The sequence below is a fragment of the Alligator sinensis genome, unplaced genomic scaffold, assembly GCF_000455745.1.
Source record: "Alligator sinensis unplaced genomic scaffold, ASM45574v1 scaffold615_1, whole genome shotgun sequence".
NCBI lineage: Eukaryota > Metazoa > Chordata > Crocodylia > Alligatoridae > Alligator > Alligator sinensis.
The window spans coordinates 2780587-2806462 of NW_005841982.1; positions in this window are offsets into that span (position 1 = coordinate 2780587).

Below are 25876 nucleotides of genomic sequence, written 5' to 3' on the forward strand. Positions count from 1 at the left end.
CCCCGCCCTGACCCATACTGCATGGGGGAGGCTCTGCCATGAGCCCCCTGACCCCCTGCCTGCTGCCCCACCAGTCCCAGCTCCAGCCCTTTAAGAAAAATAAAACCAAAAAACCTCCTGAAATCACCAGCTCCTGCAGTGGCCTCAGGGCTTCAGGGGGCCCATGGAAGAGCCCTGCACATGATGCAGGGCAGTGGGGGGCAGCGGGAATCACGCCCTCCCCCCCGCCAGATAGGAAGCGATGAGTCCAGGGGGTTTTTGTATTTTTGTGTTTTTTTCTGAAAGGGCTGAAGCTGGGGCGGCCATGGGGGGCTCAGAGAGCAGGGGCAGGGGGCTTGTGTAGAGCCCTCCACACAGCATGGGGCATTGGGGGGCAGTGGGGATCACCCCCCTGCCTGGCAGCACCCAGTGAGTTGGGGCTTTGTTTTTCAAAGTGCCAGGAGCTGGGGTGGGCAGGTCAGTCATTGCCGGGGCTGGGAGAGTGGGTGGGGGATGGGTCCATGTGATTCAGAGATTTGGCAGCAGCCAAATCCCCAAATCTGATTTGGCCAAATCGATTCAGGACAGTGATTTGAATCATCAAATTGAATCACTGTCCCCCGAATCGGCCGAATCCGAAGCAAATACTAGCTGCTTCACACAGGCCTAGTGAGCAGAGGATTTAGGTTGTCTGCTGATATAGAGATGTTGTTTGATGTTGGGGAGCTGCCTGTTAGCCAGGACAAGCTGAGATGGTTGTCATTTTCCAGGAGGGGTTGGAGGTCATTAACAATGTGTCTAAGGAGTTTGAGCTGAGGACTGTTGGTGACAACCAAAGGGATTCTGTTCTCCTTATCTCAGGGTTGGTATTGTAGCAAGTTGGAGCTGGGTCTGAGACTGGCTCTGTTGATTTGAGTGATGGGATTTAGGATTATTTTAAGTGTAGGAATCCCTGCTCCAGATACTTAAGGCGGGCACCCCAGTCAGTGGGATCAGAGCAGATACAGCTATAATGTAGAATTTAGCTGTAGACTATTGATCTGATGGTGTGATACAATGAGAGTTGCTGGCCTGGAGGATGCTGTAGCAGTTGATTTATTTTACAGTATGGTGGTGATATGGCTATTGCAGACTTTTATGGTGGTATCCAAGAACTGAATTTTCTTGGTGGACTATCCCAGAGTCAGTCTGATGGAGAGGTAGAAATTGTTCAAGTCCTGGTAAAATTTCTTTAGAGATTCCTGCCCATGGTCCATATGGTAAAGATGTCATCAATGTATCTTAGGTGCAACCAGGGGGTTGAAAGGATAGCTGTGGAAGATGCAGACATCAAACCCCATGGCAATACCATTACATTGTAGGTATAAGGGAGTCCCAAAATATGAAATAGCTGTGTGAGAGGACAGAGTGGGAGAGTATAATATAAATAGAAGCCTAATGGGATATGTTGGTGTACAGAGATGTGACATCCATGGCAGCTAATGTGGTGGTAGCTGGAAGTTTGTCAATGGAAGCTAGTTTCTTTAGGAAATCTGTGGTATCCCTCAAAGAGCTGGAAGTTCCTGTGGCATATGGGAATAGGAGAGAGTCATCATAGCTACAAATTCCCTCCATAATGCTGCCACTGCTAGAGACAGTGGTGTGTCCTGGGTTGCCAGGTTTGAAGATCTTGAGTAATAAGTAAAAGTTGCCTGGCTTGGGCCCCAGGGAGATTAAAGCATTATTCCTCTCATGTGTTTCCAGACATAGCATCTTTAAGAGTTTACTTTTTCTGGTACTGTGTTATGGGGTCCTCAAGTCAAGGGTTTGTAAAACTCCATGTTGGATATCTGACATTCAGACTCTCGTACTTCTGTTTAAATTCCTTTATTAAAATGTAGGCCATGCTTCCTTTTGTTTGTAATGATGTATCCATTGCAAAGCATAAACCTCTTACAAGAAATTCTATTTAAGCTCATGTAAAAGCAAGGGTAAAATTACTGGTAAATCCATGTACAACTGTGTTGGTGAGCTTTGCAAGGATTATGTGTTGTACACTTTAATTGTCACTTATTGCAGATTGCTATGAACAAAGTCGTCTAAGTTTTGCAAACTAGTGTATGTTTACTTATATTTGGCATGTTCATGCCACTTGGGAGCTGGCTAAAATATCAAAGAGGATTAAAAGCTTAATTTTCTAAGTGCCTGCATGAAAGGAAAATGTATGGCCTTCCAGGTTTATCTGACGGGGATCAATATTTCAAATCTGAAATGTATACAAAAGTTTGTAATAGCTTACATGCCAGGAGGCAAGATCAGTATGCCATATGCAGTACAATACTCAGACATAAGTTTCAGACTTCAGATATAAGTTTGTGATGGGAGGTTGAAATAAAACATTGATTTTTATTGTGTGTAGTCTGCATTACAGTTACTGGATATAACAGACCAAAATTTGAAACTACAGAAAAGCATTAGCTTTTACAGGGAATGATATTTGTAGAAGATAAACCCCACAATAAAAGAATATTGCGGAATCTTCTGAGCACATTTAGCAAACTGTGCTTTGGCCCTTTTTAATAATTTGTGTGCTGGAAACTCTCCCTAGCATTGTGTCATTTCTATATAGACAACACACAGCATAAAGCTCACTGCACATTTTCACTTCTGATGTTTCAAGCTGCCAAAAACTGAGACATGCATAATCATGAAAAATATCTTCTAATAGTATTTCCCCCGTGCAGATATACTGCTTCTTACTGACAAGCTGGGCAAGGCTATTCACCTAAAATACCTTGGTTATGACACTATCATTTAAACAACTGAGAGGGAATAGTATAGATACAAATGTTAAGTTTGAGAGACACACTCTCAAACTATCTGCTTATAAACTACCTATCATTTTCAGCAAGAAGCTCTGTTTTGGCACCTCATAACATTTGTTCTTAACATTTCTATTTTTTATGGTCTCTTAGGTCTCTTTGCAGAATCAGTTGTTTAAATATATTTCCATGCACACCTATGTGACAAGCAAACAAATAAAGGATCAAAGTATAAAGGATAACAACATATTACATTCCCTAACCAACTTGTAATGTACTTTGAAACATGCCTACACCAATAATAAGTGATGACTTTAAGGTAATATAACTTTAGAAAAAAATATATATGCAAAATTAGATAGTCAATTAAAAGTAGTGAAATGCTTGTTGAAATCATAGAATCATAAAAAGTTAGGGTTGCAAGGGACCTAAGGAGGTGATCTAGTCCAAGCCCCTGCTCCAAACAGGGCCATCCCCAACTGTATCATCCTGGCCAAGGTGTTCTTTAGCCAGATCTTAAACCTCCAAGGACTGAGACTCCACAGCCTCTCTACCTAACCTGTCCCAGTGCTTTACTACCCTCCTAGCAAGAAAATTCTTTCCAATATCTAACCTAAACTTCCCTTGCTGCAACTTGAGCCTATTGTTTCTTGCTCTGTCATCTAACACCACTGAGAACAGTCTAGCTCCATCCTCTTTTGAATCTCCCTTTAGGTAGTTGAAGGCTGCTATTCAATCCCCTCTGTCTTCTGTTCTCCAAACTAAATATGCCCAGTTCCCTCAGCCTCTCCTCAGAAGCCATGTGCCCCAGCCCCCTAACCATTTTCATTGCCTTCTGTTAGACTCTCTCCGATTTGGGTACATCCTTTCTGTAGTGGGGGACCCAAAACTTGAACACAGTACTTCAGATGTGGCCTCATCAGTGCCATATACAGGGGAATAATCACTTCCCTTGATCTGCTGGCAATGCTCCTACCAATGCAGCCCCATATGCCATTGGCCTTCTTTACAGCAAGAACACATTTTCCCTGACTTTCCTCTTGTTTCTAACATACTTGTAGAAAGCCTTCTTGTTACCTTTCTTGTCCCTTGCTAACTGCAACTCTAATTGCACTTTGGCCTTTCTAATTTCATCCCTGCATGCCTGAGCAATACTCTTGTACTCCTCCCTAGTCATCTGTCCAAGTTTTGACTTCTTGTAAGTTTCCTTTTTGTGTTTTTGGGAAGAGTTCCCTGCTAAGCCAAACTGGTCTTCTGCCATACTTGCTAGTTTTCCTGTGCATTGGGATGGTTTGTTCCTGCTTCCTCAGTAAGATTTCTTTAAAAAAAACAGCAAGCAATCCTGGACTCCTCTCTCCCTCACTCGGACTTCCCAGGGGATCCTGGCCATCAGTTCCCTGGGTGAGTCAAAGCCAGCTTTTTTGAAGTCCAGGGTTCTTACTGTACTGCTCTCCTTCCTTCCTTTCTTCAGGATATGTAATCGTCTCATGGTTGCTGCTGCTCAAGTTGCCATCATTTCTACATTCCTCACCAATTTCTCCTTGTTTGTGGGCAGCAGGTCAAGAACAACACAGCCCCTAGTTGGCCTCTCCAAAACTTGCACCAGGAAGTTGTCTCCAGCACTTTCCAAAAACTTCCTAGATAGCCTGCGCACTGCTGTCTTTCCATCCCAAAAGATGTTGGAGTGATTGAAGTCCCCACATGAGAACCAAGTGCCTGTGATCAAGAAATTTGCGCTAGCCATTTGAAGAAAGCGTCATTCACCTCATCCTCCTGGTTTGGTGGTCTATATCAGACTCCCACCACAACATTACCCTTATTGCTTTCCCCTCTGACCCTAACCTTTCAACTGGCTTTCAACAAGCCTGTCTCCAGTTTTATTACAGATTTCAAAGAGCTCTGAGCAATCACACCCCTCTTTTACTCCTCCTCTTCTCTCCTGCCTGCCTTTCCTGAACAGTTTATACTGGGGTGGGCAAAGGCCAGCCCATGGGCTGGATTGGGTCCATAGCAGACTCCGTTTTTGAGCAGCTCTTGCCCACATCACTGTGGCTGGTTTTCACGGACACCCCATGTCATGAAAGCACTGGGCCAGGGTTTCCATGGAGACCAGCCCCAGCAGCGCTGGCAGGGCATGCACGTGGGCAGGGAGCTGCTCCAGGGCTTGGATCTTACAGTGGTGACAGCGTGGTCTGGAACCAGGGCAGAGTTGCGATCCGCTGTCTGCACGCCCCGGGTTTATACCCATTCATGACAGTACTCCATTCACGTGACCTAACCCACCAAGTCTCTGTTATTTCAGTCGCATGACACACCAGTGATTGTAGCTTCAAAGGCTGCAAAAAAGTAAATTCTTTAAATTCCTTATAAAAAGAGAGACTAAAAGAAAAATGAAAGACTTTGACAAACAATATGGCTCATTTGTCAGTTAGAAATTCAATACTGCAACCAGTGATTACTCCATTAAAAAGATGCAGCACTTACATTTTCCTCAAGTGGATATCTCTCTAGATATTCTGATATTTACCCAGTTTCCATTTCTTCTACTGCTACTAGCTATTTAATGATTTTATTTAAATATAATTTTAATTTGTTTATATTAAAAGAGGTGGAAAATAAGGGCAAAAACACACTGGCTCCTCTTTCTACATGCAGGGACACATGCACATACATGCACTTGCACTTAAGGTTAAATGGTTCAACTTAAAGTAATTTCATTATTATCAAACTTTGCTAAACTAATTGTATGTACTTTAATTCCAACATTATTGTAGGGGAATATACAAAAGGTAAGTACTCTGTGACACAATGTGTAACACAAGAGAAAGAACAAAAGAGTGGCATGCTTGGGAGGATAAAAAAAAAAAGTCAGTGGAACAGGGCTGCCTCGGGATATTGCTTTGTCACTTTTCATTTCTGTGGCCAAAAAAACTGTTAATCATTATAAGGATGAAATCAGCAATTCATTTATTAGCACTGACAAAGGTTTCTGTTTGAATCGGGGCTTAGTATAACAAAAGTAAGTAAATGAAGGTTTCTTAACATTTTGTTTAACTCTGGAAGTTGCCTGTTTTTACAGCAGGTTTGAATTGTCACTTTATTTTTTTCCCTGTCAAAACAAAATGCATGAATGTGTACATACACCTACATAGATACATAGACAAACATCTTAGACTATTTTGGATTTAAAACCAATGTTTTTTGGTAGGTCACTGATGGAAACTGGTGATAATAATATCTCGTAATTTCCTTCAACTCTTCTAACAGATACCAGTATTTGAATAAAAATAAGTAGAAGCAAATATGACCTGTGATTAATGTCTGAAACACTATTTACTGATATTTGTTCACATGCTTTTCATCATGCCCTGTGGATGATCCTAGGCATGAAAAACTCACAGCTGACTTGCATTTCAGAAGGGAGTAGGCATTTAACCAATGGCAAAAGTTTGTGTTGCCCTTAACAAAGGAAGGATTTCTCCTGATGCTTCTAATGAAACAATTGTGGCAAGGGATAGGCATGAAGATGTCCTTATTTAGCAGTCCATCTTTATTCTTTTTGTTTCAAAACACTTACATACATACCATGTATGTAGTTTTCTTGTTCATTCTTGGGTGATACAAAAACCCTTTAGCCCTTCTTGTTATTTATCACTATCATTTGTCATCAGTTACATTAGATTTCATTGCCATGTCTTAGTGCATTAGTAATCCCTGCACCACTCTAGCTCTCAGTTGGTAGCTGTGCACTGTCAGTACAGTATGCTGGGCACATCTGGAGCAGATGAAACAATTTACAGAGGGTTTTTTTGGAGAGAGGAGGGGGGTGGGGTTACTTCAGAAGTCCCTCAGCAGATAGTCCCTTCCTTTCACTTTTACTTACAAGTAAGTTGAAGTCTTAAAATGCTTTTAGGATCTTGGTCTTGGGAAATTAAATTAGTTGTGCTATAAAAAGGTGTGCTTAATGCAAGCTTGATCTATTTTACAGCAGCACAAACTGAATGGTCTAAGAGGGAAATTTGCTAGCACTGAGAAAACCACTGAGAGAACCATTTTCTAGTTTCTTTTATTGTGACCTGATGTAGATATTTACCATTTAGCTAGCTGTACACTTTTTATGTTTTAAATCAAAATATTTGCTTCATATTAAGAGACCTTTTCTCATGCTACCATAACTTAGGAAGGAGATGCCTGCCGCTATCGACAATCTAAGATGGAATGCAATACATAGTGTGCACAGCAGCAGTGCCTTAAAACAGGTTGTGCTACTCTGGATGGGTTGCCTTATGAACCAGAATTGCTGATGCTGTATCAGCATGATTCTTCAGGTGGGATACTTGGCACTGCTGAGTGACAGAGCCAATTAGATTGCCCATAACACTAGAGGAGTTTGCCCATCAGCAGTGACTCTTCCTTGCATACAAAGAATTGACTAGTTTTCAAAATTCGTGATATAAAAATTCCAGAACAGAGGGCCACAATATTTTTCCACTCTTTCATGCCTCACACTATGCTATCACTAGATTCTTTTATATCCTTTTTGAGGCTTGGGGACCAGAACTAGGCAAACTATTTAAGGTGCGGATGCACCATGGATTTATAAAGAGGTATGATGATACTTTCAGTTTTGTTTAGAATTCCTTTCTTAATAATCCCAAGTATTTGGTTTACCTTTTTGGTGGCTGCTGAGCACTGAGCTGATGTTTTTAGCAAACTGTCCACAATGACTCCCAGATCTCTTTCCTGCGTTATAATAGCTACTGTAGAGCCCATCATAGTGTAGATATAGGTTAGGTTATTTTTTCCCATGAGCATCACTTTATACTTATCATTTCACGTGCCATTTAGTTGTCTGTTTGCTTAATAGTACCAGATGCTTCCAAAGCTCCATGCAAAACATCTTGGTCTTTATAGCTTGGAATAATTTTGTGTCATCCACAAATATGGCCACTTATCTCTGTTTCTAGATCATTTATAAATATGATAGACAGAACTGGTCCCAATACAAATCCCTGAGAGACCCTGCTGTTTGCTTCATTCCATCCTGAAAACTGACCACTTATACTCAGTCTTTGTTTTCTATTTTTCAGCCAATTTCTAATACGTAAATGGATCTTCCCTGTAATCCCATGACTGGCTAACTTGATTAAAAGTATTTGATGGGGGATCTTGTCAAAGGAATTTGGAAGTCTAGATACACTATGTCAACTGGATTGCCCTGATTCACCTGCTTATTGACACCCTTAAAGAACTTTAGTAGGTTGGTGAGGCATGATTTATTTTCTTTTGATAAAACCATGTTGCTTCTTCCCCAGAGAGTCATGTTCATCCATATGCTGAATGATTTTTTTTAATTATATTATTATTACTGTTGTTGTTTCTACCAATTTTCTGGAAACAGAAGTTAGATTCTATGGCCTGCAGTTTCCTGAGTCTCCTCTAAAGCCTCTTTTTAAAATACGGGCGTCACACTGATAGTCCTCCAGTCCTCTGGTACCATACTGCTTTTAGCTCTAGGTTGCATCCCATGGTTAGGAGTTCAGCAATTTCCTATCTGAGCTCCTTCAGGACTCATTAACCCTAGACATCAAACCCTGGTGATTTGCTACTGCTTAGTTTATCAGTTTTCTCTAGGACCTTATCTAGTGAAACCTCAGTTTGGGTCAGCTCCACAGCTGAGTGGATCTGATGAGGGAATTTCCATAACATCTACCACAGTGAAGACAGATGAAAATAATATATTTGGCATCAATCAGCTGATTGTTGGTCTTAGGTTTGACCTAGCACACATTCTGTCTGAAGTGGGGTAACCATAATAATTTGAGGGAAATCCAAGATGTGGGGCATGTGTGCCCTCCCCGCCCGCCTTTGACTCCCAGGAACAGGGATGGGCAGGATAGCATGGAATGTGTGTATACGTGTGCGTGCACACACACGCACACCCCCCCCACCCCCAACAGCTGCCAGAAGCAGGGCTGGGCAGGACAGTGCAGCATGCACATGTGCACTTACAACCCACCTCTCCCCACCGCATGGCTTCTTTCCTCCCTTCCGCCCATCTCTACTGGGAAAATGACTCATCTTGTAGCCCAAAAGGATCCAAACCCAGGGAGCAGCCCATTGGCAGGGCTCCCTAGAGATAATGGAAACTAAAGTCTCAAATTGGCATGAACATGTCTGCATGTGAATGGCTCCTGAGTCAGAAGTCAGGCACACACGACTGGGTTCACACTAGTTCAGCACTTCTGTTTCCATTTTTTCCAATGGCCAGGACACTGACACAACCTCTGAAGTCTGGGACTGTACCTGCCAATCTGGGACATATGGTCACCCTAGTTTAAAGTTCCATACAAACCAGCCATAAAAATAGTATGCATTTTGTATCATTATATAAATGTTCTATAACATAGACCATTTTATGATGCCCTAAATTGGGGGCACATGTAGCACCCCATGTCATGTATGCTGCAGTTAACATATCTCACAGAATTGCATGGAATTTTTTACATGCTTAAAGCTTAGTATAAATGTAAGTGTTTGCAGCATTTGCATTCCAAGGCAAGAGAGGCAATAAAACAAGAGAAGAAAAAGATAAGAAATGGTGCAAGTCTTCATTACTCTTAGCCTCAAAAAAATTTCAGCAGTTAATGATGTTTTCTGAAAGTTTCTCTGATTGTATTAAGTGGCATAAAAAAAGAAATAGGATCCTATAAATCAGAAAGCAATAAAGTAGTTGGCCTTTCTGTTTGCCATTTATAAATGTCTTTTTCACATTTACTAGAGAATCATAGATCATGACCCAGGGCACAGAAAGAATTAATGGCATCAAAACTATCCTGTACTATGAAATTTTGATACCAAATTCCTTGTGTCATGTTCTTTTCTTTCCCTGCTTACTGCTGTGCACGCATTTTCTGAGCAGGTAGAAAGAGTCTTGCTCTACAAGAGACAGCAATAATGAACAGATGGAATTTTAGGTAAGCATGGATGCAGGGAAGGTTTAGATATTCAAGAAATCAGTTTCATATATAGAATTGTCACACTGAAAAGAAGACGGATTCTTGCTGAATGTTTAACTGCAAGAGGAGCTAAAATTTAAATGTAATGTTCCTTCTGTTCACAAAGCTAGAAAATAAGAGGAATCATTGATTGAGTAGAACTAAAGTACTGAATAAACCACACAAAAGCAACTTTATGAACAACCAGAGTCCTATGAATTATTCTAATGGATCTAGAAAAACACAATGTAGCTCAAGCATGACTCCATTCACTTTTCTTATGGAATTGCCATATTCGATTTCTCCCCATTTTCTTTCTTTTTGTAATACCTTTGTTTATACAGCCTAAGGTTAAGTGCCAGCACAGTAAAGGGTGCAGCATAAAGGCATACATTGGTAAACCTAATACCTAAGGTATACTTTTTCACCTTGTATAAACTTATTTATAAACATAACTATAATCTTACATAAACAGAACTCATGTATTTCCTTTGATTCATGGCAGGTCAAAGGACATTTATATTAGGATCACTAGCAACTCTGTTTAACTGAGGGCATAACAAGTTTAGGATACTACATGGGTAAAGCTGATTGTTTTTCATTCTTGCTTCCAACCCTGGTCTCAACTGAACCAGAAAGTTCCTATTAAAGTAAGTTATCTTTATCAACTCTCATTTAGTAATTTTACAGCTGTCATTCCAGATTATTTTGCCTGACTGTCTAAACAAGCTAATCTCTAAGGTGTCTCCTTACTCTGCCTTCTATCTAAACATAGTCAGTCCTCATATATAACCATTACTTCCTTAGTGTTCTCCACCTTGCCCCAGTGCATCAGTGATGGATAATGCCTGGACTTAATGGCTAGACTTGGGCTGGATACTTGCTTTACACTTATAAGACTTGATTTTAAGACCTTTTGTCTCACTTAAACTTATTGTGATGTGACTGTTCCATTATAGGTCTCTGCACTCGCCTGGCTTCATGAAGCCTCTCTCATGTAGCCCTGGATTGGGAGCTCAGAGTCTGCTGCAGAGGCAGCTCCAGTTGCTGCACTGTTGGATTGCATTCTCCCCAAGGGATGCCCCAATACTCGGGCGTCTTGGGTGCTGTGTTCAATAGTGGGGTTCCCTTCTGCAGGCAGGAACATGCTGGGTGTCATCACCAGTGGATGCTCCTGGGGCTCCACCTCCCCTACACCCCAGCCATGCACCAGTCTGTTGGGATGGCTGGATGATGGGTGTCCGACCCAGCTTGAGCATCACGTCCCAATCTCCTACTCTCTCTGGCCCTTAGTGTCCTGTCAGCGTGTCAACTCTGTATACTGCTTTCTTTTCGAGGGCTATAGCCTGCAGCCTGTAGGCTATGACTTAGTTACAGTTCTGACACCCCATCTTATGGGGTTACATGGGGTGGAAAGGTGAACCCAGTGATGTGTTTAGCCTGTCCTCGAGAGTCCTGGAGTGGGCCCAGGACACTCAGCCCCCAACGTAAGTTTGGTGGCCTTTTTGCCTTGCCTCTGGGGCTTAAAAAAGGAAACCAAAAGAGAATGAAATAACAGAAACTCCACAGAGGGGCCTAAGCCTCCTCCCCACTCATGCATCCTGCATCTGGAAATCCCACAGCATGCTCTGGTAATCTGGCTGCCTCACTGGTCAGTGATGGGCCCAAATTATTTTGAGCTGGACCCTTCTGCTGTGTCCCCTGCTAGCCTCTCCCTGTGGTGGTTGGGAGCCCCTGGTTGGCATGGGGCGAGATCCTTCAGCTCTTTCCCCGCTGTGTTCCCTCAGCTATTTCCTCACTGCCAGCTTTTATCCTAGGCAGGTGGTATTCATCAATGACATAATTCTTCCACACAGCCTCCAACCACATAGAAAAGTGGCTGATGAACTGCATGGGGGTTTTTTCTCTCTGCTGCTTGGCCGGCCTGGTTGGCCCTGTTGGGGGTGAGTTTGCCCAGTTACTGGAGTTTTTTTTTCCTTGGCATCATAGTGGGCTATCTTCACCGCAACCCATGCTGCAGAAGGGGTATTCCGCCCCTCTCTTGTTGTCCCTCTGGGACAGTTTCTAAGGAATATCTTCTGGAGATAAGACTGAAAATGTATATTGCTAAGCAAAGTAGTAAACACAGAACTTGTGGAGTCACTTAGGAGTACTGTGGTGCTTTGTAATTTGTAAAAATATAGGTTTGTAGATGTACTTTGCTGTTGGATCTGGTAGAGAAATTCTAGTCCTATGCTATATTTCCTTAGGAATCCTAGAGTTCTGCCACAGTTTGGCTGTTCTATATGCTTAAGGATTCTGGTATCTTTTATTAAAATTAAGGGATGAGACTTTGATCAATATAAGTTTATGACAAGTTTCATCTCATATTGCCAGTTGAGTTTGCTCTCCTCACTTTTCTAACAGTCATTAGGTTCTTCTTGTCATCTTTGATACCCCTCAAATCATATGCTCTATATAAAGTGAAGTTAATTTGCATTAGTAAATGGACAAAATAGTTCTTATATATTTTGATCACAGCAATGATCAAATTCTGTATTAAATTAATTTACTTTGTTATTAAAACAAATTTCATCCTCATTTCACCTTGAGGTAGACACTAATATATGCTGGGTATAAAGAGAGATGTATTATCTCATCTTGTCCTAGACACATTTGAGCCATAACCAATGGTTCTCTCAGAGAAACATCATTTAGCCTTCTACATGAAAGGTTCCTTATATAATTTTTAATACCCTGTAAAGCGGGTTTTAATACTTTGTCTGATAGGTAAGTGGTTCAGTTGAAGAGAAATGCCGTACACTTTCAATCTAGATAAGGGATTGATCAGACTATGATCTCTGGTAATATGAATACTGCTTATGTTCTAATTATCACTCCAAAGGTTTCACTACTAAACTCCTAACTAGTCCTTATGAATCTATTGTTATGATCAATTTGGCAATTAAACATAACATCTTCAGTAAAATGTAATCAGGGAGAGTATTGGATAGGCATCTGACTCTGGTCATCTGACCCCAGCACTCATTCCTGCCTAGGCAGGGGGTCAGACTTGATCTGTTGAGCTCCCTTCCAACCTTAACATCTATGAATCTATTTGAAAACAGACCAGAGGTGACATGCAACAACCACTCATAGAAGCATGCTTATTTTATTAAGTGTTTTAACAGCTTAAATTCATATTTTGGGGGCAGATTTCAATTATGTGTTTCTTTTTTTGGCAAGATACGTTTTTTGCAATTTGGTGGCACATTCATTCTTATTTCTTGACTTTCTCTTACTAACTTAAAAATCAGAAATTCCCTTAGTGGAGAGCAAATTTGTTTTCACAGGTACTTCTGCCTTGAGGTATCCTGAAGGCGATGGGAGTACTTTTATTAATTAGAAAGTGGTTAGGATTTCATTTATAAAGTTAAACAAAACAAACAAAAACCAAAATTAAAAATAGAGAACACTTTAAATATGAAGTGCATGGAAGCAGAGCTGATATTAATATGTGTCAGTTAACAGTAGCATGACTGAATGAAGGTGACCCAGGTAACAGTCCTGCTACAGAGATGCCCTGCTTTGCATCCGTCAGTTAATTCTATTTTGTAAGTACCCAGAATAGTTACATAACCTCCTATTTCAACCTATCTACCCTTGTTTCTTATCATGCCACTCCCCATCTACTCTGCCAATCAGACTTTATCTGTTTAGTTTTCTCACAAACAGCTCCATGCTTTTTTTCCACATTACCCTAGGGTTGGATTACTTTATGGGCAGGGCTCATGAATAAGTTACCAGAAGCTAAAGAAGGGCAGTGATTTACAGCAGTGAATTCCTAGTAACTGCCCACAACTCCGCTCTTGTCCTGTCATAAATTTCCAGTTGAAGACCTTCTACCTCCATAAATCTATGAGGAGCTATAGCTGCTTAAACCTCCTGTCCTGCAAAGCACTTAAAATATGTGCTGCTTTGGCCCAGGGCATACTTTTTTCATCTTTTAATTTTACAAGATATTTGCTCAATTTTGGTGGAAAAGAAAGAACTGTTGTGAGAGAAGTATGTAGAAGCACAAACTGAACATGCAAAGAGGATTGGATTGTGGAGCCAGGAATCCAATTTATTTTAACTTATAATGAAAACTAAATTAAACCAGCATGTAATCAAATATGTATGTCACCACCCCCAGTTATCTTGTTTGTATTGCTAGCAACTATGATAAATGCTAGTTTCAGCTCTTTTCTACTTCTTTTCACTGTCTTTTTTGTATTGTAATCTTTAGGGATTAGGAATGGTCTTTATCTAGGTTTTGAAAATTGTGGGAACTAATACAATTCCAGTGCCGAATGTAATCATCAATCCTAAAATAGAGACTTAAACAAAGGTGGTAGTGTTCCTTGAAATGCATTTAAGGATTGACAAATGGAACTGGAAACCCTAAACAGTCTCATGTAAATTATTTTAATATTCTTGAAAATATGTTTTTACTTGAAAAATGAAGCTGAATTAAAATTTTCTGAATAAATATCGTAAAATGTTCTAAATGATGTAGCAGAGTACATAGGTCAGGAAATGTTAATATGTAGTTGGACATGTTTAGCAATCAGATAACTGAAACAGAAATCTCTTCTCATTGAAGAGCCAGGGATAATACAGTATTTGAAATTACACATGGCTCTGAAAAGCTTTTATTTGTCTCCAGTTTAAGCTATTGTTTTACATCTTTTATTTCATTTTGCTTCATTTCTTTGTTTGAATGCTATGTTCATGTGCTCTGATGTTTTATTTATTTTGCTTTTTTATTTGTTTTCCAATCTTCTTTATAAAGAAAATATCATGGGACATAGAAGATTAGTACTGTGAGCATTTGTGTCAAATTATGGAGGGACGTGAAATTGCATTATTATTCATTTCCTTATTAACAGTCAAGCACTCACATAGGCTCATATTCTGAACAAGATTGCACTTCAGCATTATGGGTTATGTACATCAAAATAATGCATCAACTTCTATATGCAGATTTATACCTTTTCCTTTCAAAATCTCTGTTGTATTGTTTCTGTATCTTAACCTTCCATCTCTTTGTCATTCATGCCACTGCATTACCTATCCTAGATTACCATGATTATACATGTCCATAACATTTTACAGCATAGTGGATTTGATGCAAGGAATAGCTTGCATTATACATAGCAAGTACCAAGAATGTTACTACTTCAAGATGTCTGAGGTCACTAGAAAATGAAGAAGCCAAAGTTTACTGTCTAAAAGTAAAAATGGGGGGATTCTCTGGTTAACATTCTCCACAAATTATCTGATTAAAAACCCATGTTTTTCCATGATTAAAATGAAATGCCACTGTATATCTATTTGGAAGCTTACCAGTGCCTCAATTACTATAATAAAATAAATTCTAAATAACTATACATTTTGGCATTAGTTTTGGGTTTTTTTATCATGGAAAATCAGAGCTCCCCCTACCCCTTTGTTCACCAGGATATAGGTCCAGCTATGGCTGTCTCCACCCCCTGCCACTACTTTGTGGAACTGAGCATGGCTGTCTCCCCCCCCTGCCACTACTTTGTGGAACTGAGCAGCCCCGATATCTGATATTGGTGCCCTGCCCATGCCATTGCCCCTCACTCCCCACCCACAGACCCCCAACTCCTGCTTGTGCCCCTCACTCTCCAACCACAGCTCCCTGGCCCTGCTGCTGCCCCTCACTCCCAACCCAAAGTCCCCTGAGCAGGTCCTGTTTGTGCCCCTTACTCCCCACCAACAGCACTCCCACCCCTGCTTGTGCTTCTTACTTCCTACCTAAGCCCCCTGGCCCTGCCATGGTAGTGCGGGGCTCGCAATGGTGGCATTGAGCTTCCCCGCCTGGCACTGTCCTGCAGCTCTGGTTCTTGCTGTTGGGATGTGGAGGCCTGTGGGGAGGGCAGCAGGGTAGGGATCCTGAGCCCACAGCAGGCAGCCCGTACCTGGCCCATGCAAAAATCTGGGAGGCATGTGGCCCCCAGGCCCCTCCCTGGGAGCATGCACAGTGGCGGGGAACCAGTCACCCACTGCCCTGGATTAGCTGCCCATGGCCCCATCCCACTCCCCCACCTGGGCCCTGCGGCCATGCATTCTGGCCCTGGGCTCCAAGCCCCATGTGCTTCCCAGGCTGGGCAGTACTCCCAGCCCCAGCCCTGCCCAACTTCCTCCTTCCCTCCCTTACTATGGAAGCCTCAATCCTCCCTCACCAAACTTACTTTAGGAGCTGCTCTCCAGGCTGCCTGGTGGCCAAGTGCATATGTATGAGTGCACATGCACATGCCCCCTACCTGACTGCCCTCTTCCCTCTCCCCCAGCCCCTTGCAGCCTACAAGGGGAAACCCACCCTTTCCCATGTTTTTGTGCATATGTATGAGTGCACATGCACATGCCCCCTACCTGACTGCCCTCTTCCCTCTCCCCCAGCCCCTTGCAGCCTACAAGGGGAAACCCACCCTTTCCCATGTTTTTCTCCTTTAAAGGAGAAAATCTGGGTTTTTCTCCTTAAAATGAGAAAAAACGGGTTTTACTGCATTTTGTATCATGAATGGAAACCCCAGATCTCTGGTTGATGCAGAACAAGAGATATCTGTGATGCAAATCTGGAGGTAGTTGCAACACTTCACTTGTCAAAACAAACGCATCTATGAAGACAGTGTCATATTATATTGCTCTAAGTTAAAAGAAGTCTGCTAGGTGACTGTGGCATTGATGCCTACACCGTCAGATGGGTTGCAAACTGGCTAGGGGGCCACGCCCAGAGAGTGGTGGTGGATGGGTCATATTCAACCTGGAGGGATGTGGGCAGTGGAGTCCCCCCAGGCCCGCACTGTTCAATTTCTTTATCAGCGACTTAGACGAGACAGTCAAAAGCACCCTGTTCAAATTCACTGATGACACAAAGATTTGGGGTGAGGTGGGCATGCTAGAAGGGAGGGACAGGATACAACTGGACCTGGACAGGTTACAGGGGTGGGCAAATGTGAATAGTATAGGATTCAATACTGACAAGTACAGGGTGCTGCACTGGGCAGAAAGAACAGCAGCATACCTATAGGCTGGGGAACTCCGTTCTCAAAGGCACAGTGGCAAAAAGAGATCTTGGAATCATTATTGATTCTAAAATGAACATGGGCCACCAATGTGAGGATGCGGTCAGTAGGGCTAACCGCACCTTGTCATGTATCCACAGATACATCACAAGCAGGTCTAAGGAGGTGATCCTCCCCCCCTATGCGACACTGGTTAGGCTGCAGTTGGAGTATTGCATCCAGTTCTGGGCGCTGCACTTCAGGAGGGATGTGGACAGCATTGAGAGGGTCCAGAGGAGGGCCACTCGCATGATCAGAGGGCAGCAAGGTAGGCCCTACAAGGAGAGGCTACGGGACCTGAACCCATTCAGCCTTCACAAGAGAAGGCTGAGGTGGGGATCCAGTGGGGACCAGAGGGGAATGGGTGAGACCCTGTTCCCCCGAGTGCCTCCTAGAGTAACAAGGAATAACCGCCACAAGTTGACTGAGAGTAGGTTCAGGCTGGACATCAGGATGCACTACTTCACTGTCAGGGTGGCTAGGATCTGGAACCAGCTTCCAAGGGAAGTGGTACTGGCTCCTACCTAGGGGGGCTTTAAAAGGAGGCTTGATAATTACCTAGCTGGGGTCATATGAGCTTAAACTTACCAGGGGTCATATGAGCCCAGTATTCATTCCTGCCCAGGGCAGGGGGTTCGGCTTGATGATCTGCTCAGGTCCCTCCTGACCCTACATCTATGAACCTATGAACTCCAGTTTCTATGTTTTGCCATCCTGTTGGGGAGTTTAAGATTTGTGTAACATCTTTTTTTTGGTTTGCTTAATCTGTTTTTTAAATAGATGTATTTTCATTTCTGGAAATATTTGGGGCTGTATTAAGATCTTATAGACAGCATAGGAGTTCAGCTAAAGAGCAGTTTAGTCATATTCATTTTCACATGGATCCATAACACTTAATTTCTAGGTAATTGCATTTCTGGGATACACTTAATTTCTAGGTAATAGCATTTTTTGGGATAGGAATGTTAATTACTTTTTTGGGGTTTTATAACTTGCACTGAGTTTCTCCATGGACTTCAACTAGTATTGAATCTTTCTCTTATGTAAATGGCAGGTGTTGTCATATACCGTTGTCCTTTAAGCAATTGTGTGATAGAAATTAAATGGAGATTTTTCATTTTAAATTCCAAACTTGTGTGTTTCTGGACAATCTGGTAAAAAATAAATAAATCCCTGTTTATCCAAAGAGTGGTAGTATCAGTCTTCTCCAGTAAAACATCAGAGGCTATATGCGTCACAGAACTGATATGTGACTGGACTCTTTGGGGACAAAGATACTGGGAAAGTGGTGCAGTAGCTGAGGTAACAGAAGGCTTTTGTTTTCTGATGAAAGGAAAGGACATACTCTAGAATGGAAGAAAAGGGGAATGAAAGGCTATTGTTTAAAAAAAAAGGGTCCAAATGCAATTGTTCAGTCAGCTGTTTAGTCATAATTTCAATTACTAGAAATACTGTACCCTTCCCCCCCCAAAAAAGAAATCCCTTATGAACCCCTTATGAAACTCCTTATGTCTATTCATTGTTTTTGCTTTAGTTTATTCTTGTAAATGTGATGTGTCACAGCACAAACCTTTTGGTATTTTGTATCTGTAGAAAGAGAAGGAACATCTTTCTTGTATACTCTGCTGGAAACAAATTTATTTCTTTTACTTGGCAAAACTGAAAAATAACAGGGTTCTCCCTTTAAATTGTCTCAAGTCTTGTAGTCTTTTCTTCTATATTCAGCCAATTGTCAGGTATTGCTATTGGATCCATATATATTTTTAATTGTTTCCTCTATAGCTTATCTCTTTTAAAAAAAAAGCTTTTCATGGGTTTATTTTACTGCTTTAGGATAATGGAAAATGTGGATGGCACAGAAGCAATAGTAACACACACACACGCGCGCGCGCGCGTATGTATGTATGTATGTATGTGTATATGTGTATATGTGTGTGTGTGTATGTATATATGTGTGTGTATATATATATTCAGTTTCATAACACATATATACATATCTATATTCAGTTTCATACCATTAAGTCATAAGAAATAATAAACCAACTGTTTTTCATCCAAATTTTTAGAATGTAGGATATGTTAAATTCTAAAAATTTGGATGAAAAACAGTTGGTTTATTATTTCTTATGACTTAATGGTATGAAACTGAATCAGCTGACCCCATTTTAAACTTTGTTTCTGACTCCAGCAACTCTAATGTTGCAAAGCTTTGGAATCATTTTTATTTAGCTTGCAGCATTCTTGTTTAATCTGCAGTAAATCATCATGTATACAATATAGGATTGTGATGAAAATCTGTTCCTCTTTCTATAAGTCCAATAACAAAAAAACATTGCCAGATATATTCTGTTTTCTAGTTATGATTTTTGGCAACTATCCCTACTGGACTTCTAACTACCCATTCCTCCAAGCATGGAGTATGTCTGTATTTTTCGTGCAGGTTTTCTGTGAGTTTTTCCCCCCTCCTTCTTAGATTCAATTATAATCTATAATTATAAACTATATACACTGCTTATTAATTCAGACCAAACTACCTGCTTTTCCTTTCTGCTTTACTGGCCTAGTTATCTATATTTTACAGCCATGGTCAGGGTAATTGCCTTGAGTTGCTGCCACAAAGCAAAATGCCCTGAAAAGCAGTAACACTTTTAGGCAACCATGACTGTATTCATGCATAAGTACGGAGCATTGACTTTTATGGTGTACTTGCTGACTATAGGACATCAGAAAAAGTGCATTGCTCTTAGAGTGAGGTTTGTCCATTCTTTTTTTTTTAATAGTATTGAGGAATATACATAATTTTTGAAGAAATATAGTAATTGAGTTTTATAGCTTTTTTGATGTTAAACACAAAATCAAGAATAAGAACTCTTCTCTACCCTTCCTGGGCAAACCCTGCAGCTATCAAAAAAATTGTATCTGTGGTACAATTGAGAGAGAAACCCTAAAGCAGAATAGAAACAGGATACTATAAACATTCAACACATGTCTACACTGCCTAAGGATCATGGTAAGAAGTGTCTCAGTGAAGTACAGTATACCTACTCTGCTTGCTATTTCTCAAAATGGAAGTAATATATCCACCTTTGCGTGGTGCAATAATAGTTTGTCCATGTGTATGCCCATTAGGGCTGTGCAACAGCATCATTCTGATTCAACTTCTGTTTTGACATTTTGATGGAACAATGTTTCATTTGGAGTTTTGTTTTGTTTCAAAAGCACTGTTCTGTTTTGCTTCATTGAAACTATTTTGCTGTTTCGATGCTGTTTTGACGTTTTGCCCACCAACTGCCGGAAAGATCGGTGCTACTACTGGCCCCAGCCAGCAGCATCAGCCTCCTATCATCCGGGAGGCAGATTGGGGGCCCCCTGCACCCCTGGAAGCATTCTGACACAGCCTCCGCAGCCCTCCCAGGGGTGTGGGTGGCCCCGATCTGTTGGATAACAGGAAGCTGGTGCTGCTGGCTGGCGCCAGCAGCAGCACTGATCTTCCCGGCATGGGCTGTGCCCAGTCGGCAGCACCAGTGGGTCAGCTCCGGTGCAAGATTGGGGCAGCAGGTCCCCGCGTGAGCTGATTTGCCCCGGGCCTGCCTACCACTGGCCCCAGGCAGCAGCACCAGCTTCCTGTGATCTGGGAGGCAGATTGGAGCCCTGCATCTCCAGGAGCAGTCTGGCACAGCCCCCACAACCTTCCCGGGGGTGCGGGTGGGCCCCACCTGCCTGCCAGATGACAGGAGGCTGCTGGTGCCGGCTGGGACTGGCTCTGAAGCCAGTTAGCCTGGTTTTGAAACTCAAAATGTTTTGAAACTTTCAAAATGTTTTGGGTGCCCTTGTTTCATTTCAAAGCTGTTTTAAAGGATTTTGTTTTGTTTCAGTTTTGCTATTTCAAGCTCAAAATGCATCAAAACAGCTTTGAAATGAAACATTGGGTGAAATTTTGCACAGCCCTAATGCCCATGCCTCACAGTTGGTGGCTACATAATATCTATTTTGGAAGGCAGTGCCCATGAACTCAACATGATGGTGATGCTCTCCAGCTTGGTTGCTGGGTAGTGGATCTGATGTGATCAATTAATAATGACAGTACAAATCCTCTCCAAGTGTCATGAGGGGGTCTAGGCAGGCAAGGTTCTTTGAGTAGATGTGATATCTTTTATTAGACCAACTGAGTAGCTGGAAAAAAGTCCTGAGCTTTTGGGCACAGTCACCCTTCTTCAAACATAAAGAGTCTGCTGATCTGAGACTCCAAGGAACGAGAAAAACTAAAAGTGTGACAGGATGCCAGTGAGAAAGTAAATAGGTAGAAATTAGGAAAACAGAAGGTTGAGCAAAGAAGGGAGGGGGAGAAGAAGTGGGGGGGAGGGGGAGGGGGAAGGCAAAGGTGAGTAAGGGAGACTTGGCAGAAGTAATAATTCAAGGTACAAAAGAGGTTGTCTGTGAAAAAGGAAATAGCTGGACATTAGGAAGACAAAGGGCAGAAAAGTAGGGGAGGGGAGGGAACAAAAGGGGAGGATAAAAGCAAAGTGTAAGAGGTCAGGTCTGGTAGGTACCTGGTGAATCAGATGTCAGGCAGGTTTAATCTGTCATATATCCAATGTCTATATTGAGTCCATGATTTTTTTTATCCAGTAGATTTATTTAGTGAAGTTCATACGCTCATCTATGAAAGTGTGTTATACGTTCCCTTTGAGGATTAGAACTGAGAGATCAGAGAGGGAGTGATTGTTATGTGAAAAATGTGCCCCTGTTCTTGTCTTTGATAGATTTTCAGTGTGTATTCATCCTCATAGTATCATAGTACTTAGGGTTGGAACGAACCTAAACAGATCATCAGATCTGATCCCCTGCCTCGGGCAGGAATGGGAGCCAGGATCATATCACCCCAGCCAAGTATCTGTCCAGCCTCCTCTTGACTATCTCCAAAGTAGGAGAGAGAACCACCTCACTTGGGAATCCATTCTAGAGCCTGGCAGCCCTAACTGTAAAGTAATGTCTCCTGATATCTGGTCTGAACCTTCTCTCTAACAATCTGTGGTCGTTATTCCTAGTAACCCTGGGTGGTGTCTGGGGGAACAGAGCCTCCCCCAATTCCCGCTGGTCCACGCTGGTGAGTTTGTAAATGGCCACCAGATCCCCTCTGAGACTTCTCTTGTGGAGGCTGAATCAGTTCAGGCCCTTTAGCCTCTCTTTGTAGGGCCTGCCCCTTGACCATCCAGGTGGCCCTCCTCTGGCCCCTCTCAGTGCTAGCCACATCCCTCTTGAAGTGCGGTGCCCAGAACTGGATGCAGTACTCCAACTGCGGCCTGACCAGTGCCACACAGAGGGGAAGGATCACCTCCCTGGACCTGCTTGTGATGCATCTGTAGATGCACAAGGTGCAGTTAGCCTTACTGACCGCTTCCTTGCATTGGTGGCTCATGTTCATCCTGGAGTCAACAATGACTCCAAGATCCCTTTCTGCCACTGTGTTGACAAGAAGGGTATTCCTGAGCCTATAGGTGTGTTGCTGGTCCCTTCTCCCTGGATGCAGTACCTTGCAGTTGTCTGCATTGAATTCCATCCTATTCTCATTCGCCCACCTCTGTAATTTGCCTAGATCTAGCTGGATTCTGCCCCTCCCCTCCAGCATGCCCACCTCACCCCACAACTTGGTGTCATCAGCAAGTTTGGACAGCGTGCATGCCACACCCATATCCAGATCACTGATAAAGATTTTGAACAGTACAGGCCCCAGAACTGAGCCCTGGGGGATTCCACTGCCCACATTCCTCCAGGTCAAAAACAACCCATCCACCACCACTCTCTGAGTATGACTATCTTATCAGTTTGCCACCCATCTGACTGTGTAGGTATCAATGCCACAGTTGTTCATGCGCAGTTGTTGTTTAGTTTCTCCTACATATTTTACATTAGGACATTTAGTGCACTGGATGAGACGTGTAAACTTTCTGGAGGTGCAGGTGTAAGGTCCAGGAATAATGATGGTTCTGTTGTGGGGTGTAGTTATTATGGGGATGGTGGAGATGTGTTGGCAGGTGTTGCATTGCTTGTCCTGGCATGGCCTGGATTGATTTGGTGTGGTTTGGGTCATAGGGAGTTTGCTTCTGGTGATGAGGTTAGTGAGGTTCAGTGCTTGTTTAAGGGCTAGAATGGGGGGTTCTGGGAATTTCTCTTTTAAGAACTGGGTCTTCTTCTAGTATGGGTTGCAATTGTTTGAGGATTTTCTGTGCAGGTTCCAGGGAAGGGTGATATGTCATAACTAATGGTGTGCAATTAGGGGGTATTTGATGAGGGTGTCCACACACTGAGAGTTGCTCTACCTTCAAGATCAACTCTGTCATCAATGTTAGAATGATCTGCAGACTCAGTGATAACAGTATGGATTCCTACCAACAACCTTAAAAAAAAATAAAACCTGCTTAAGTTTAAGTACTAAACATACTTACACAAAACAAAGAGATGATTAACTATTGTAACATATCTTAACAGTGTTGTCCTGAAATAGCCCACTGATAGACATCACATCTCTGTAAAGAAATACCATTTCCAATAGATACAGAAATGCATTGTGTATACTTCTTTCTCTGCTTGGGACCATGAAGCAAACTTTAACTATAGTCAGAGTGTCTTAATCTATATTTAAAGTTGATGTACAGCACGTGCACTATTTAACTGTCTGATTTGTTTTCATTTGTGGCATTAGTTGGTTGTCTTAACTGGCACAAGTCCAACTCTGCAGGCCTCTGAATATTGTAAACCTATCTAACAATAATCTAGCATTAGTCTAAAATTTTGTATATTTTACAATATTGTATTGTTAAAGATGTGTGATTTATCAGAACAAATATGTACCACTGAAACAAGGGAACTCTCTAATGACATAAGGAAGGTATTTGTACTCTATAGCCCAAGAAATAATGTCTTAATTAACTACATGACAAGCCTGTGACAGAAATGTCTTATTTTTGGACATTAGACCAGAGCAGTCTTGGGAGAAAACCCAACATATGGGAAGACAGAAGAAAATATGTTTAGTGGGAGGTTCTTTTTATAAATTATGAAGCCTTTGTGAAAGCTGCATAGGAATTTAGAATACTGGATGTTGTTCAGTCACATGAAAAAAACACAGTACAAATGTCTGCAACAATAGAAGATTTAGCACATAGATATTATAAGTGCCATTTATTTGTTGTTTTACAGTTGCTGTATAGGTATAGATTTAATTGTCATTAATTTAGGATAGCCATGCTGCCTACCACTGAGAAGGCAGTTCAGAATTTACAAGCCTTGCTAACTTTGCTTGGACCTCACGGTTTTGACTGTTTGTGTGGGTGTGTTTATCTGAAGAATTGTCCAGTAAGTACTACATGATATTGTGAAAACTAATGTTTCATATAAGTCCTTCATGCATAATATGATGAAGGATAAAGTCTATGTAAAGTCATATCTGATTTAAACCAGATTTGAATTAATAATAGAGATGAACATTCCTATATTCAATTATCAAGACCATCGCAATCTGAATTTTATGTCCACTCCTCTGAGATTTATAGGTTGATATCTTCTTGGCTTTACTCAAGTCAGTGGCAAAAGTCCTTCAGGGTTTACCAGAAGAGCTCAATAGAATGCTGTATTAGTTATTTATGATCTTCTTTACTCAATCAGACCTCAGAAGTAACTAGCTCAATATTATTATATTTTGTATGTGTGCATGCGTGCATTATTCATTAAGAAAGTAGCTGAGCTCTGCAAAAGAAAAAAGTAATACAATATTTGAATACGCCTGATTTTAATTTAATATATGAAATAGAAATAGGAAAGGGTTCCTCCAGATGTGGTCTTTTTTTAAAACTTTACTGACAACAGAAGGAATGGAAAAGGATATATTTTCTAGAGAAAGATGACAAGGCCTCATGGTCATTTTATTCTAAACAAGATGGCCATTTTTTATCAATATGGTCAAGTTGTTGGAATATGATTATAAAGGAATGTTACTGTATTTGAGATGATATCATCCTTAGTGACATTATTTGAAGTAGTTTCACAGGTTCATAATTCTGGTGTGTAGACTTTTCTGCTTTTTTTAACAGCTGCTCAGATCTGGAACAGAAGTGTCTGGAGGAAACCTGGCTTGCTTCATATAAATGCATGTAAAAATGTCTTTTTAAATTTGGAAAATCTAGCTTCCTTTTGCCATAACTCACAAGAATGAATACTGCTTCCAACATGTGGTGACTGTGAAGTAATAGCTAACAACCAGAACACACACAAAAATATGTATTTTCCAGGAAGAAAGATCATCTGTATAATATTTTCCTGATTTGCAAATTTTATCCAGACTTAGTTCTTGAGCTGTTTACTATGGATTTATTCTTACCTCATGTAAACTATAGGTTTCTATAACAGAAGCCAGTCAAGTCAGAAATAGTGCCTGTGCTGTGTCATGGATATTGTTCAGCTCTGATTCCTTAAAGGACACACATAGGTTAGTCATTTCCTTATAACCAGCACAACAGCCAGGGAGTAGCTAACATATTCAATTACTGTGTTTACTCAATTCCAAGATGAGGTTTTTTACAACATACATCAGGGGAAAACAAAGCCTTATCTTAGAATTGAATATCAGTCCTCTCTAGCTGGGAGTTGTCATAATCAGCTGTGCAAGGAGCCTGCCTAGGCCAGGGACAGCATCAGCAGTATGCTTCTACCATCTGCTCCTTGCATGGCTCCACTAATCTCATCTCCCTCTCTGACAGGGAAGGAGGACTCTGTGTTGCTGCTGAGGTCTTCAGCCAGCTAGGCTCCCTGGACAGCTACTCTCCACAGCTCCCAGCTGGAATAGTCATGTGGAGGTCCTACAGGGGAGAGATGCTCCTGTTCCACACTGCAGGGAGCCCAGCTCAGAAGCTCACAGATTCCTCCTCCTAGCTTGCTCCTGGCCAGCTGGGAACACAGAGGAGGGACAAGGGGAGGCTGCAGGGAAGGA